We start from the raw sequence: 14,179 nt of genomic DNA on the forward strand, positions 1-14,179 counted from the left end.
CACAACAGAGGGTTCTGGACAGAGCTGGAGAAGGATGTAGAACAAAATTCTAACACACACAAAAAAGACCAGATTTACTGGCCTGAAAGAGACTGGAGAAACCCCGAGATTATGGCCCCAGACACCCTTTTAGCTCAGTGGTGAAGTCACTTCCAAGGTTTACCGTTCAACCGGGGATTGGACAGCCCCATATAACAAGACGGGACTAATTAGGCACAGCAATCCAGAGACAAGGACTAGAATGCAGAAGGGGACAGGAAAGCTGTTGATAGGGAACCCAAGGCTAAGTAAGGACAGTGTTGACATGTAGTGGGGTTGTTAACCATTGTCATAGCACTACATGTGTACTAACTGTTTAATGAGAAACTATTTTGTTCTGTAAACCTTCATCTAAAGTGAGAAAAGCAGCACAACTGGAAGAATGTAATCAATGTCACTGAAAAAAAAAATGAAATTCTGAACTGAAATGTCATCAGAGATATGGCTTTCATTCAGATAATTATTAAAAAAATACATATATGCCAGTAAAAAAGGTTAAAAAGAATGAAGACAATTTATAGATATACATATGGGAATCAGTACTTTTAAAAAGAGAAGGCAACTAGTGCATTTCTTTTCACTTCTTGCCTCTGTTCACTCTCAACTTTAGAGCCAGCAGCACATAGGAATTATGAACTTTGAGAAACTTAATCTTAAAATCAGATTAACTAGGAAGAAAGGCACAATGATCTACTTTTGCAAATCAGCCAGTGAAAACTGTATGGATCACAGAATACTGCCTGAAACTTTGACTTGCTTACTTTGGACATGCCATCGAGAGGGACTGATCACTACAGAAGGATATCATGTTTGGTAAAGTGGAGGGCCAGCAAAGGTGAGGGAAATGCTCAATGAGATAGATTGACACAATGCCTGCTGACAATGGACTCAAACATACCCAGGATCATGAAGATGGCATAGGACTGACTTGATGACAACTAGCAACAACAAATGGTCATGTCCATTGATCTGTCTGTTTTCCTTTCTCTGGACTGAGCTCCTAGAAGTCAGGGGCTGTGTCATAATCACTGTTTTCATTCCCAGCATCTAGATTGGTACCTGGCACATAGATCATGGATGACAAATTCCAGGCCTAAATGACCCCAGTTTTCCACCCTACCCCACAGCAGTAATATATCACCCCACTTCAACCACATCATGACAGAGCCTCAGAACACTTCTAGGCAGCCACTTCCAGTACCATCGATGATATAAGTCATCCAGTCTCCCCACCTGCCTCTGTTTCCCCCTCATGGGAAAATTAAGCTTGAGAACACTCTGTAGACAGGATTAGAACCCAGATCTCCAGGCACCCAATGCTGTGTGATGCTACTACACCACTAAACAGGATCTCATCTATTCTTTCCAGGGATTTCCGAAGCAAGTAAGGTCAATTGCAAGAGCTATTTTATTCTCTTTCAACAGATTCTGGAACTGTGATCTAGGAAGTCCAAAGGAGAAAATAAATTCTTTCATATAGAGACTAACATGAAAGCACATTTGATAAAATACAAGTAATATTTTTAAAAAACCATATTAACTAAAAACCCTGAAAAATGAATCAATAGCAAAAGTCTACCTATGGCACTTACTGCTTTTTATAGGAACAGTAAAAATCATTCCACATCAGATGCAACCAGAAAAGTCTATAACATTCAGGTTTAGAGGGTGACAAAACAGCGTAAGAGCTAAAAATCTCCTGTATGATATTTTTTTAATAAACAAAAACCTTATGAAAAGCTTCTACTCTTTTCCTAACATTAGTGTGAGCCAGGAAAAGAGGGAACATTGTAGATTATCATTGCTTTGGGTAGCTTTAGAATTTGCTGATAGAATCAAGAACTATGCATCTCATCTGCTTCTAGGAATGGCATCACACACTTATCTAGAGAGGTATTTTGTTTGGTAAGTTTTTAAAATAATTTTAATCATTTTACAAGAAAAGCTTGTTAATAGATTACTAAATAAATAAAGTTATTCACATTGTTAAATAACTAATGAGTCTATATTATGATAGCCCACCTAATCTGTAAATTTAAGGCAAGGCCACTGGTTTTTACCTTGTCTTTTTATGACACTTAGCACAATAAACCAAACCAAATCCACTGATGTCGAGTCAATTCCTACTCATAGCAACCCTGTAAGACAAAGTAGAACTGCCTCACAGGGTTTCCAAGGAGCGGCTCGTGGATTCTAACGGCTGACCTTTTGGTTAACAGCTGTAACACTTAACACTGTACCACCAGGGCTCCTAGCACAATACCAAAACCAAACCTGTTGCCATTGAGTTGATTCCAATTTATAGTGACCCTCTAGTACAGAGTAGAAATGCCCCATAGGGTTTCCAAAGAGCAGCTGGTGGATTCGAACTGTCAACCTTTTGCTTAGCAGCCAAGCTCTTAACCACTGCGCAACCAGGGCTCCCTAGCACAATAGTAGGCAAGTATTAAATAATCAAGTCATCAAACAGTATTAATTCACTTTGGCCATCAGGAGTGCTTTCAGTTGACTGGTACGCTCCTCTGAAGGACACCATTTTTTAAAAGACATAAAAATGGCATAACTAAGATGCCCCATATTGAATAACAAACTTAAGAGAAAACTAGAAATCTTGTTCAAAAGAGATACATATCTCACTGTGTTCTATTCCTCTGGCAGTGTGTTTCTTCCTATTCATATTATTTTTAACCATTACTTCTCCCATTGTCAGGAAACCCTGGTGGTGTAGTGGTTAAACGCTGCAGCTGCTAACCAAAAGGTCAGCAGTTCGAATCCACCAGGCGCTCCTTGGAAACTGTGGGGCAGTTCTACTCTGTCCTATAGGGTCGCTATGAGTTGGAATTGACTCGACGGCAATGAGCTGGGTTTTTTTTGGTCTCCGGTTGTCAGGTTCATGACCAAAAACCCAAATGATGGTATATTATTTGTAGTTAAATGAGAACAAGTGTACCTCAATATAGTGTAAAACAATATCTTTTCTTGAGATCCTAGTAGTCTTCTACAACAGCTTAGTAGATTGTTGTGGTATAACTAAATTTTTATAATTCATTGCCAGGGGCAAACAGATATACACTATAAAGCAAAGATGTCTTCCATATGCTCTTCTATATAAACAAATAATCATGTCAGCTTTCACTTAGCTCTGTAGAAAGATCTGAGTAAAACCTCTTGTATGTTGCTGAAACGTATTTTGGCATACGAATTCTGTAAGTTTGGGTCACCTATAGTGGTGTTAACATGGGTTTGGTGAAGTTGGCAGATAGTCCAATGGGAAAAAAATCCAGAAGTAAATGTGATATTGGCATCACAGACTCGGGTTTCCTTCAAGACCTGAGAGTGAACATAGTTTCTATAGACAACAAGTTTAAATAGGATACATTGCTTTACATGGGAATTTAGAATAAATACACAAATATGATCTGTGTTGTTGAATAACTGCCTTAATAGATATCAACATCATTCACCATATTAGATAGTGCACATTACACATTGGATAACCCTTTAAAAGTCAAGGGGGAAAAGATCATAATTTCTAACCTTCTGATGGTTAAAGTGAAAAAGGGATTAGACTTTAAAGTAAGATATTTTTCCCCCACTATGGAATACAAATCAGTCATTTTTCCATTTTGTGTACTATATAGGCTTCTTAATCTGGAAGATTTTCTATTCTTTCCCTTAATTTATTTAGTAGTCAGAGTTCAATGATGTTTTATTAATAGTAGTTGTACATTTAATTAATTTACGCTACCCAGCAATAGCAAGATTAATTGCAGATATTCTCTCGCATTAAAGGCACTTCTTTGGTTGAATGATAACATATGTATTCTCTTTGGCCAGCGTGCCATTTTTTAGCAGGCTCTTATATTTATTATTAATAATTTAAATTATTTATTTATATATTTCAATTTATGTAAATTAACAATCCCACTGAATATAAATGTGTTTAACTAATACTTAATATCTCTCGTTGTAGTGCCTATCTCAGTTTAGGCTTTTTTCCCACGTGGACTGTAGCTTGTTGCTGATTCACAACCAGTACTTCTATGTGATTTGTCCTATGGTATTTCCACCTGCCATTTCCAATTTTTCCCCATTTCTCTGACGTCTGTCTCTTTGCACTGCAGAGGGGTTTCTTTTTGCCTCTTTTATTTAATTACTCTAATGTTTCATTAGCATTCTTCTACAGTTTCTTAAGTTCCTGTAGTTCAGTCATGTTCATGTTTTTAGAAACTTTTCAACAAAATCTAAACATACTTTTCTTTACTGAGTACTTAGAAACACTTGTAATTCTCGTTAAAACTCTTATGAACTATGCCAGGCTCACAAATCTTTGTTAGTTCAGAAATGTTAGTAACTGTTAGACTCAATGTCTACCTGTCTACTTTTGGGTCAGTATTTAGAAATTGAAGATACTGCTTTCTTCTGGTCCCTGGAATCTTTCAGCGTTTCTGGTGTGATCATGTGATGACCATGCTTTTCTGAAACTTAAGTTATCACACTCCTAGATAATATGTAGTTTTTGTTTTTAGGTGCCATCCAGTCAAATCCGACTCACAGTGACCCTATGTGGCAGGGAAGAACTGCTCCATAGGGCTTCCTGGGCTGTAATCTTTAAGGAAGCTGATGGTCAGGTCTTTTCTCCCAGAGAAGTTAGCCAATCTTTCAGTTAGCCGAGTGCTTAACAGTTGTGCCTCCAGGGCCCTTAGTGATATAAACCCCTGAAATAATAAAAGACATTTTCTGCCTTTCCGTGTATTCCACTCACCAGCCCTTCTCTATGTACAGAGTGGCAAGTTCAACTCACAACTTTCAGAAAATATATTACAGTAAAAATGTAAAGAGGAGGAAAAACACCCATAAAATTTTCCTGTAAACTACGTAAGTCCACTGCACTTCAAAATAGGCTTTGAGAGGAGACAATTATCTTGAGGGGGAGAAAGAAAAAAAATTTTGAGGAGATGGGGTTTCAATCTCAACGTTAGAGACTCAATGGTTTCTGACTAAAGTTTATTTATAGAAAATAGATTTTGAAAAATGGAAAAGCCAGACTAATCAAATCCCTGCTTGTAACAAGTAGTGGGGAGGGGAAGACTAACCATTGTGAAATATGCCCAGAGACTTCTCCATAACAAACGCTTATGGGATAGGGGACTGAGAAGGAGAGAGCTTGCCAAGCCTTATCCCACCTGCTGGCTGATGGACATTTCTCCTACTCCAGCCCTCTCTAACATACAAACTCTACAAAAAAACACCCAAACCCATTGCCATCTAGTCAATTCTGACTCATAGCAATCCTCTAGGACAGAGTAGAACAGCCCCATAGGGTTTCATAGGCTGTAATCTTTACAGAAGCAGACTGCCACATCTTTCTCAAACCACTGACCTTTTGGTTAGCAGCCAAGCACTTAACCACTGTGCTACCAGGGCTCATACAAAGTCTACCAAAATCAAATCAAACTTGTTGCCATTGAGTCGATTCCAACTCATAGCAAACTTATAGGTCAGACTAGAACTGCTCCTTAGGGTTTCCAAGGAGCTGCTGGTAGATTTGAACTGCCAACCTTCTGGTTAGCGGCTGAGCTCTTAACCACTGTGCCAGCAGGGCTCCAAAAAGTCTACAGAGGTCAGAAATTCAACAAATTGGGATATTAAGGCAAAACGTGCAGTAAAACAAAGCAAGTTTTAATCTTTGCCATTGGGAGAGAATAGAGGCCACCATTAGCAGAAATGTTTAAAAAATTCAGGAAGAAGAATACATTTGAGAAAAGAATAGATTACTCCAGTTTTGTAAATGTCAAGTTTGACATGAGTTGCTGGAAGATATCCAAGTGCAAAGGTCAATGAAGCAGTGATTAGGACATAGCAGTCAGAAGACAGGTTAGGACTGGAGATAATGATCTGGGAGTAGCACATGGAGATACAGTAGCTGAAATCCTAAGAGTAGATGGCCAACAGGTCCTCCTGGAGATAAGATAGAAGCTAAGGCAGAAAAAGCATGTGGAGAGAGTAACCCAAGGCTGGGATTAATATAGGAAAAGAAGATAAGAGGAAGAGGAATTTTGAGTAAAAAGGGCAGATCATGCTTTCTAAGCAGAAGAGAAGAAGTGAAAATAAGAGAGGTCTATAGCCTCAACCAGTGAGTGACCAGAGGTTTATAATTAAATGGGAAAGAAGTACAAGCATATAATGTTGTGATCTCAGCAACACTAAAGAGAGCAAAATCTTGGAGACAGTGCATTTCTAAGTGGACATGAGACCCAAAGTCATATGGCTACATTCAGCTAGCATTCATGTCATGGGATGAAGATTATTAAAATTGAGGAGGATAATTGATGAAAGAATAATTTAAAAATCATCACGAGGATACTGAAACCACTGTGGAAATGCCAAAGACTTGGAGGGAGTAGATGACCGTAGTCAATGAGCTAAAATAACTGGAAAAAAAAATATGATTATTTGTCTTGAGAGAGATATATTATAGAAACAAAGATGGGACATAGAGTATTTGTTTAAAATAGCAAACGTTGAGGGAAATTGATAAAGCAATTGTGTGAAAATCAGAGAGCTACAAGGAAGAAGATGGCGTATATACTTTACTTTCTAAGTCAAGTAATACCCCCTGCAAGAAACCAAACCCACTGCCGTTGAGTCGATTCTGACTCTTAGCAACCCTATAGACAGAGTAGAACCGCCCCACAGGGTTTCCAAGGAGCACCTGGTGGATTTCAACTGCCGACCTTTTGATTAGCAGCCGTAGCTCTTAACCACTACACCACCAGGGTTTCCAAGTCAAGTTGTAGTAGAATCTAAGTCAAGTCATAGTGTAAAAGGTTGTTGGTTACATTGGGAAAAACTATTTCAGTTATGAACAAAAGTAGAAAGAACACTACAGAAAAGGTAGAAAATATTGCTTTAATAGAACAGGAACACAGAGGGCCCCGTCAGAGGGGTTAGTGAAAGGATGACAAGTATAGAGAATTACACAGGAATAACAGTGATAGAATGTATGAAAGGAGAGGAAGAAGGGCTGATATAACCCATTGACGTCAAGTTGATTCTGACTTATAGCGACCCTATAGGATGGAGTAGGACTGTCCCATAGGGTTTCCAAGGCTGAAATCTTTATGGAAGCAAACTACCACATCTTTCCCCCATGGAGTGGCTGGCGGGTTTGAACCATTGACTTTTCATTTAGAAGCTTAGTGCTTTAACCACCGTACCACCAGGACTCCTTAAGGGTTGATATAGTTGACCCTGTCGAAGTATTAAAAAAATAATAAGAACTCTGTAAGGAGAGAAATGATAGAGTTTTATTGAGAATTTGTTACAGCCGAAGCTGGGCAAACACTTGGTAAAATAACAAGTGCTGCAAAGTCTGAAAGGGGAGAGGGATTTTTATAGAGAGGGCTGGGGGTTATACACGAATCACAAGTATACCTTTCACAATATCGGTTAATCACAGACTGCATAAGCGATTTTCTGAGACCAATCTTATGTAAACATCTTTTCAGGAAACATTCCCGTCATTCTCTTTCTGGAACATCTTAACCATAAACTATAACTTTGTCATACATCAGCTGTGAGCATTCTTTCTGAGAACAGAGCATTTTTATCATAATCTTAAGTAAGCATAACCACATACTTATTCATTCAAGGGTGTAGGTGCACATATTCTGAAGGCAGAAGTCAGATCTAGGGCAAAGGGTAGTTTGGTTCCAGACCTGTGTCAGTCATTTAGTCATGCCAGGTGACTCAGTTTTAAGGTGCCCTTTCAAAACCTAAAAATGGTATTTATGGATAAGCTTGTAAAACTAATCAGCCTTTGTGTTGTAATTAAACTGTTGGTACTACTGATTCCAATCTCAGGTAGTGTTAGTACTTAGGTTTCAAGTGTGTCTGTGTGTTAAGGGGGAGGTAAGGAGATTAGAAGATGCAGTGGGAGTGGGACATTGCAGGCCACTGGTATTAAACTTTTTATGAAATTGACTTTAATCTAGTGATGAATAAATCAACCTCAGTGTTTCTTTTAAAGGAAATGCACTAATAAAAATGTAAACTATAGTGGTGTGGGGCCCTCTCCCGTGGATTGAGGCCCACAGTGGGTGCAGGGACCCGACCTCCCTTGGGCCCGCCTCTCGGCTTGGCCTACCTGGGCCTCAGCCCTACGCGAGGCCTGCACAGCGGGACCCGGCTGGAGGAGCAGGCGGAGGGTGTTGCTGACGAGGGGCGCCAGGAGTCGAGCGCAGCAGATCATATTAGTCTCAAGTTTGACATTGATACACTGGTTTCACTTCTGAGGCAAGAAAATGCAAGACATTTGTTTAATCAAGTTTCCTCCTGAGATGAAATATACAGATTACTTTGTGATTGGGAGTGGAACCTCCACCCAACACTTACATGCCATGGCCTACTACATTGTGAAAATGTACAGATACGTGAAGTGTAAAAGTGACCCTCATGTTAAGATAGAAGGAAAGGACACTGATGACTGGCTCTGTGTAGACTTTGGCAACATGGTGATTCACTTCATGCTTCCAGAAACCAGAGAAACCTATGAATTAGAGAAATTATGGACCCTGCTTTCTTATGATGACCAGTTAGCTCAGACAGCACCTGAGACATTACCTGAAGACTTCATTCTTGGACTAGAAGACAACACTTCATCCCTGTCTCCAGTGGAGTTCAAGTGTGAATAAAATCATATCTGGAAAATGAAGCTGCATTGGGGGCACATTATAGATGAGGAATGATCCATACATGGTGAGTACAAAACTCAGTTACAGATTTATATCCTAGCTATTACCAGATACTCCAAATTACCAATGCTTAATTGAAAGTAAAACATGATTTACCACATTAAAAGGCTAGAAGTGAAATATGACAGAATTTTAACCAGCAGATATAAATGCAGCACCTATCTGTATTAAGAAAAATCAAATACTGGAGAAAATACAATATGAAGGAAGAATTCTGGCATTCGACACATCTCACCTGAAATCCAACCAGAAAGTCAGTCCATGGTTTTTTGTTTTTTGTTTTTTTGCAATTTTGATACATTGTATGAAAACAAATCATGAATGTTAGATGAATTCAGTGACCAAAAAAAGGGCATTTTTTGGCTAAAACTACAAAATAAACTGCTTTTCTGAAAACATTTCAAGCCATTTTCAAAATGTCTAATCAGTATACAGATCGTCAGAAAAACTTATCTAGTTCATGTAGTAATTTATCTTGAAATACAAATGAGATGAAATGGTTTTTTTTAAGGGTTATTATAAATGCCCTTCAGATCAGTGTAACATGATGACTATGATCATCTTCTGAGCAAAAAGCAACATCAAAACAACTCAGAGAGCAGCATGGCCTTGGAGACCACCCATACCCATACAACTGTCCTTACCGGGCTTTGCCATTAAATTAAGGCTAGGGCAAACAAGTTCATTATCAAAGGGCAAATACCTTATCACAGTCATTCAAATTATACTCCAAAAGTTGTTTTCCTGTATTCTCTACCTTTTGACTTACTTTCAAACAGCTGCTTGTATAGTGTACAAGAAATCCCGCTGCATTTTATGTAATATTTTAGGTGGCCTTTCATTTTTCTTGATTTTTTAATTTATCATTGTTTTAAAAATCTTCAAAATAGTTTCGTGAGGCCCACAGACAGTGCCTGTCACTGGTAGATGTTGCGCCTTTAAACACTGTCATACCATCTCTGACTACCCCAGGAGTCTTCACAAAGCATTTATTTTGAAGTCTGCTCAAAGTAAAGATCAATTAGGCTGAACTGTATTGGCAGACTAAGCATCCTGGAAGACAAGCTGAAGCTTCCTATTTGCCAGTCAGTTTAAAGTCCACAGAGGCTGCATCTCTTCACTGGTGCACTGTCCTTAGGTGGTGATAGTCAAAAGCACAAAGCATTTATGCATTCAATCACGTAGCCAAACAAAAAAACCCAAGTCTCCCAAAGCCTTTTAAAGTAGCCGTTCCCAAACCTTCTGCCACCACTTTGCTCTGTTAGTACCATCAAAAAACCTTTCCCTACCATAAACAAGAAAATAAATTGTATTGCTGTTCTCCAAACATAAAAAAAAAGTAAACTATAAATTTCTTAAGATACTAATATCTATAACTCATGGAAAGATTAATTTACTCAGTATATGTAGTTTTTAATTTGTGGAAAATCTAATTTAAACAACAAGTGGGGATACAATTAATTAGACCCCCAAAAGAAGATGTACAAATAAACCAGGAAACTAATATTACAATTGTATTTAAACATTTTATTTTATGGGGTGGTAAATTAATGAGCAAATAGTATGGGCTAGGCACTAAGTAGCTGGAGAGATACAGTAGTAAATTAACTACACTAGATTTCCTCCAAGATATTAAAATCTAGTTAGGGATATACTCTTGACACAGTGTCTTAATTATTTAGTGCCTCTGTAACAGAAATGCCACATGGGCGTGGCTTTAAAGAACAAAAATTTATTTTCTAACTGTTCTGGAGGCTACAAGTTCAAATTACAGTCTCAGCTGCATGATGCTTTCTGTGAGCCTCTCTCCTAGCGTCTGGTGTCTGCTGGCAATCCTTGGCATTTCTTTGTATGTTGATGTCCTCTGTCTTGCCATCCTGTGTCTCTATGTCTATGCTATTCTTTTTATAATTCAGAAGTTATTAGGCTTAGGGCCCACCCTACTCTGGTATGACCTCATTAATATAACAAAAGAAAACCTATATTTTTAAACGGGATCATATTTACAGGTACAGGGGTTAGAATTGCAGCATATATTTTGAGAGGATGCAATTCAATCCATAACACACACTTAAGCATCATTTCTAAGACAACACCTTAGATATTAAGATCATTGGGCTAAATCTGGCAGAAGAATGCCAACAAACAATCTCCCATGATTTTGTTTGTCCAGCTTATTGTTTTTGTTTTGCTTTCCATTAGTTATTTGAAAACTTTCAGGTGGCACATCCACTCTCCAGGTCACCATATTTACCACCATTCTCTATTATCTTATATTCTGCTTCATATGCTTATTGTTCCCTCCCAGCCCTCAAAGGTGGCTCAGTTCATGACTTTTGGTCTCTACGTTATATGGGACTATTCTTGTACAACAAAGGAACTTTATCTCTTATTTTCCAGAGATCAAACATTATGACCACTTTTTAAGTGAAAATGCTTAACATTGATTTACTTTGGGTTTTACCATTTTTCTTTTGGTGTATTGGTATGCAAAGTTGCAAGTTAGATATTCCAGTCATGCTTTCTGCCTTCTATAGATTTGGAGAGAAACAGACAGAAATGCAATAGAAATTCATTATGCTGGAATCTATGTGCATGGACAATAATTTTAACAACCTGAAAAATAAATGTCATGGTATTTATATCTACGTTTCTAAATATGGAGATTCTGAAGCAAGACTATAGATCCACAATTGCCAAAAGAGCTCTGGGCCAGATTATTACCTGTATTTATGTATATGACAAATAAAAGCAAATGATGGAATCTAGAAATCAGTCAATCACTATTTACTGAGTGTATCCTTTATGCTTTGTTCTGTGCATGTAGTTTACAGCTGTAGCTTTATTGACTGATGTGGATCACTGCACAATCAATATGGCTAAGGCAATATTTATCAATCATAAAGTCTGGCTGGTACAAACAGACTTTTGTGTTTATCCTGCAGTCCACCTTATCAGCTACACCAGGCTATGACTTCCATCTGAATTTCTTAAATAATTTAAAAAGGTATAGGCATTTTTTTAATTACTCAGATTCTCTAGATAATGTCCCCCAAAGCTATCATTTCTGTAATATGCATTATATGTATATATAACTTTATCTTTGTCAAGATAGTCCTAAGTATTTAAATTAATTTGATTTTAAAATCCTCTCTTCCTCCTTTTCATTAATTTTGTGTGTTTTTTTTTTTTTTTTTTGTTTGTTTGCTTGGTTTTTTTTGCAATAGTTTAATATAAACCAGGACAGAGCACCTGTATTGCTGAAAATGGATGTCAGTGGAAGACAGGGTAACAGGAGACTTAAGAAATATTTTTATGAACAGAATAAAATGATTCTTCCTTTTAATCCTTGATTAATGGCACAAAAACAGGACTGCTAACTGGCTTTCCAAAGAGTCTAAAAGAACTCTGAGCTTACACCAACCACTGCTTGATCTCAACCTAATATCCTTTGGTTCAGTAGGAAAAATAGAGAAGAGACAATGAGAAACTAGTGTGTTCACAGATGTCAGTGCTCCTTGAACAACACAAAACCAGTGTTCAGGACTTCCAGGAAACATGGCACTATAGTCAGAAGCACCATGCCTTCCCTCCACAGCTAAGGTCAGAAAAACTAAGTCAAACAGAGTCACACCTCAATCTTGAAACCCTAAGCATCAAATGAAGAGATAAAGAACTCAGCCAAGCACTGAATGGAATAAGAAACTGACCGAGAACAGAGAGCAAGGAGAGATACATGCATAGGTCCCCTATCAGCTACCGCAGCATGGACCTGCCATCTTGGACTCCTATCGGAGATCAACGAACAGAGAGTATGAGAAAGCACCTTCATGGAACTTTCAGCAGAAGACAGAACAACCATTAACCAGTAACATAGGCTTTCCCACCCCCACCCTTCTTCACCCCCACTTAGCCTCCTCTGCTTCCTGCAGCCGTAGTCTCTTGGCCAGGAAGCACCAGCTTCACCTTGATGTCTCTTGGATTCCACCAACCTGCACTGACTTGCTCCCTGAGTGCCTTTTGTTGGCTGCTGGTGTTGCTTTTTTTTGCTTCTTTAGATTTCTTCCTTATCTCTCACCACTCCGCCTCCTTTCTCTCAAACACCTGGCTCCGTGTGCCATCTTTGCTTCTTCCTGAAAGGCTGCAAAATACCGCTTGACTGTGAAACTGCTTCCCAGCCCGTGCCACCATGCAAGTGGGACACCTGGGGCTCTTTTGTTTGTTTGCTTTGATTTGTTCTGTTTTGATTTGTTTGTTTGTTTTCTTTTTCTTTTCTCAGTTTGGGAGCCCGTTCTAGCCAGGCAGTACTGCACAGCTTGGAAGCTACTCCCTTACTCTGTGCAGACACACAGGGACATCCCTGGGGGCATTTTATTTTCTTTTTGTTTTGGGTTTTTTTTGTTCGTTTGTTTGTTTCTTTTTCTTTTCTTCTCTTTCTTATTCCCTTTTTGTCTTTCTTCATTTTCAGTTTGTCAGTTTACTCATTTTTTCTTTTACCCGTTTTCTTTTTTCTTTTTGTTTTTCCTCATTTCTCAATCTTTCATCTCTCCACTCCAATAGCAAGCTCCCTTAGCACTCTTTTTTCTTTGTGTGTATGTTTTTGGCTCCTGTTCCTCTCTCCTCTCTCTCGTCTTTCCCATACCCATCTTAGTTCCACACATCACAACCTACCCCTTCCTTCCTGCCTACCTGCACTGTGCACTGAACATCACACTCCCAAGCAGCACAGGCACGGCCTACTGGAACCTGTCCTGCACAGATTTCCAGTCCACACTGTCAGCCCTGGTACGTGCTGTAAACAACCCATCCCAGAAAGTCCCCTTCAGCTGGACCTGCCCTGCTGTACCATATCTGAGTGACTAACCCTGCCCATTGGAGAAGGAGATGACAAGTATCGTGCCCACAGATGAGCAAACAACAATGAACGCACAGCCCACCTGCTCAGACAAAACCAAATAAAACAAAAAAGCAGGACGAAACAAATAAACCTACAATCAGTAAACAAGGAAAAGAACTACTGAATGCCCCAAAGACAGAGACAATATCAAAACATTTACAAAAACAGGAAAAGACGGTTCCATAGACATCCAAAATAAAACACCAGATGACTTTCCATAGAAGAAAAGGAAGTAGAGTTAATGGATAGGGAATTCAAATCTCTAATATTCAGAATTATCCATGAGTTGAAGCAAAAAACAGACAAAAATGAGGAAAAAATAGACAAATTCATGGAAAATACAGACAAAAAATGGAATAATTTTAGAAAATAATACAAGAAAAAATGCTAAAATAAATTCACAACTAGAAATCATACAAAAACAACAATTAGAAATCCAAAAGATAAACAACAAGATCTCAGAAATGGACAATGTCATAGAAGAGCT

The 14,179-nt window shown here is 38.5% G+C and overlaps 1 pseudogene; it reads left to right on the forward strand.

The window, feature by feature from the left end:
• The first annotated feature begins 3,276 nt into the window (after positions 1–3,276).
• On the forward strand, positions 3,277–8,755 carry LOC101340684 (mitochondrial assembly of ribosomal large subunit protein 1 pseudogene; annotated as a pseudogene).
• The last annotated feature ends 5,424 nt before the right edge of the window (positions 8,756–14,179 follow it).

Source organism: Trichechus manatus, unplaced genomic scaffold (assembly GCF_000243295.1).
Source record: "Trichechus manatus latirostris isolate Lorelei unplaced genomic scaffold, TriManLat1.0 scaffold00009, whole genome shotgun sequence".
NCBI classification, from domain to species: domain Eukaryota; kingdom Metazoa; phylum Chordata; class Mammalia; order Sirenia; family Trichechidae; genus Trichechus; species Trichechus manatus.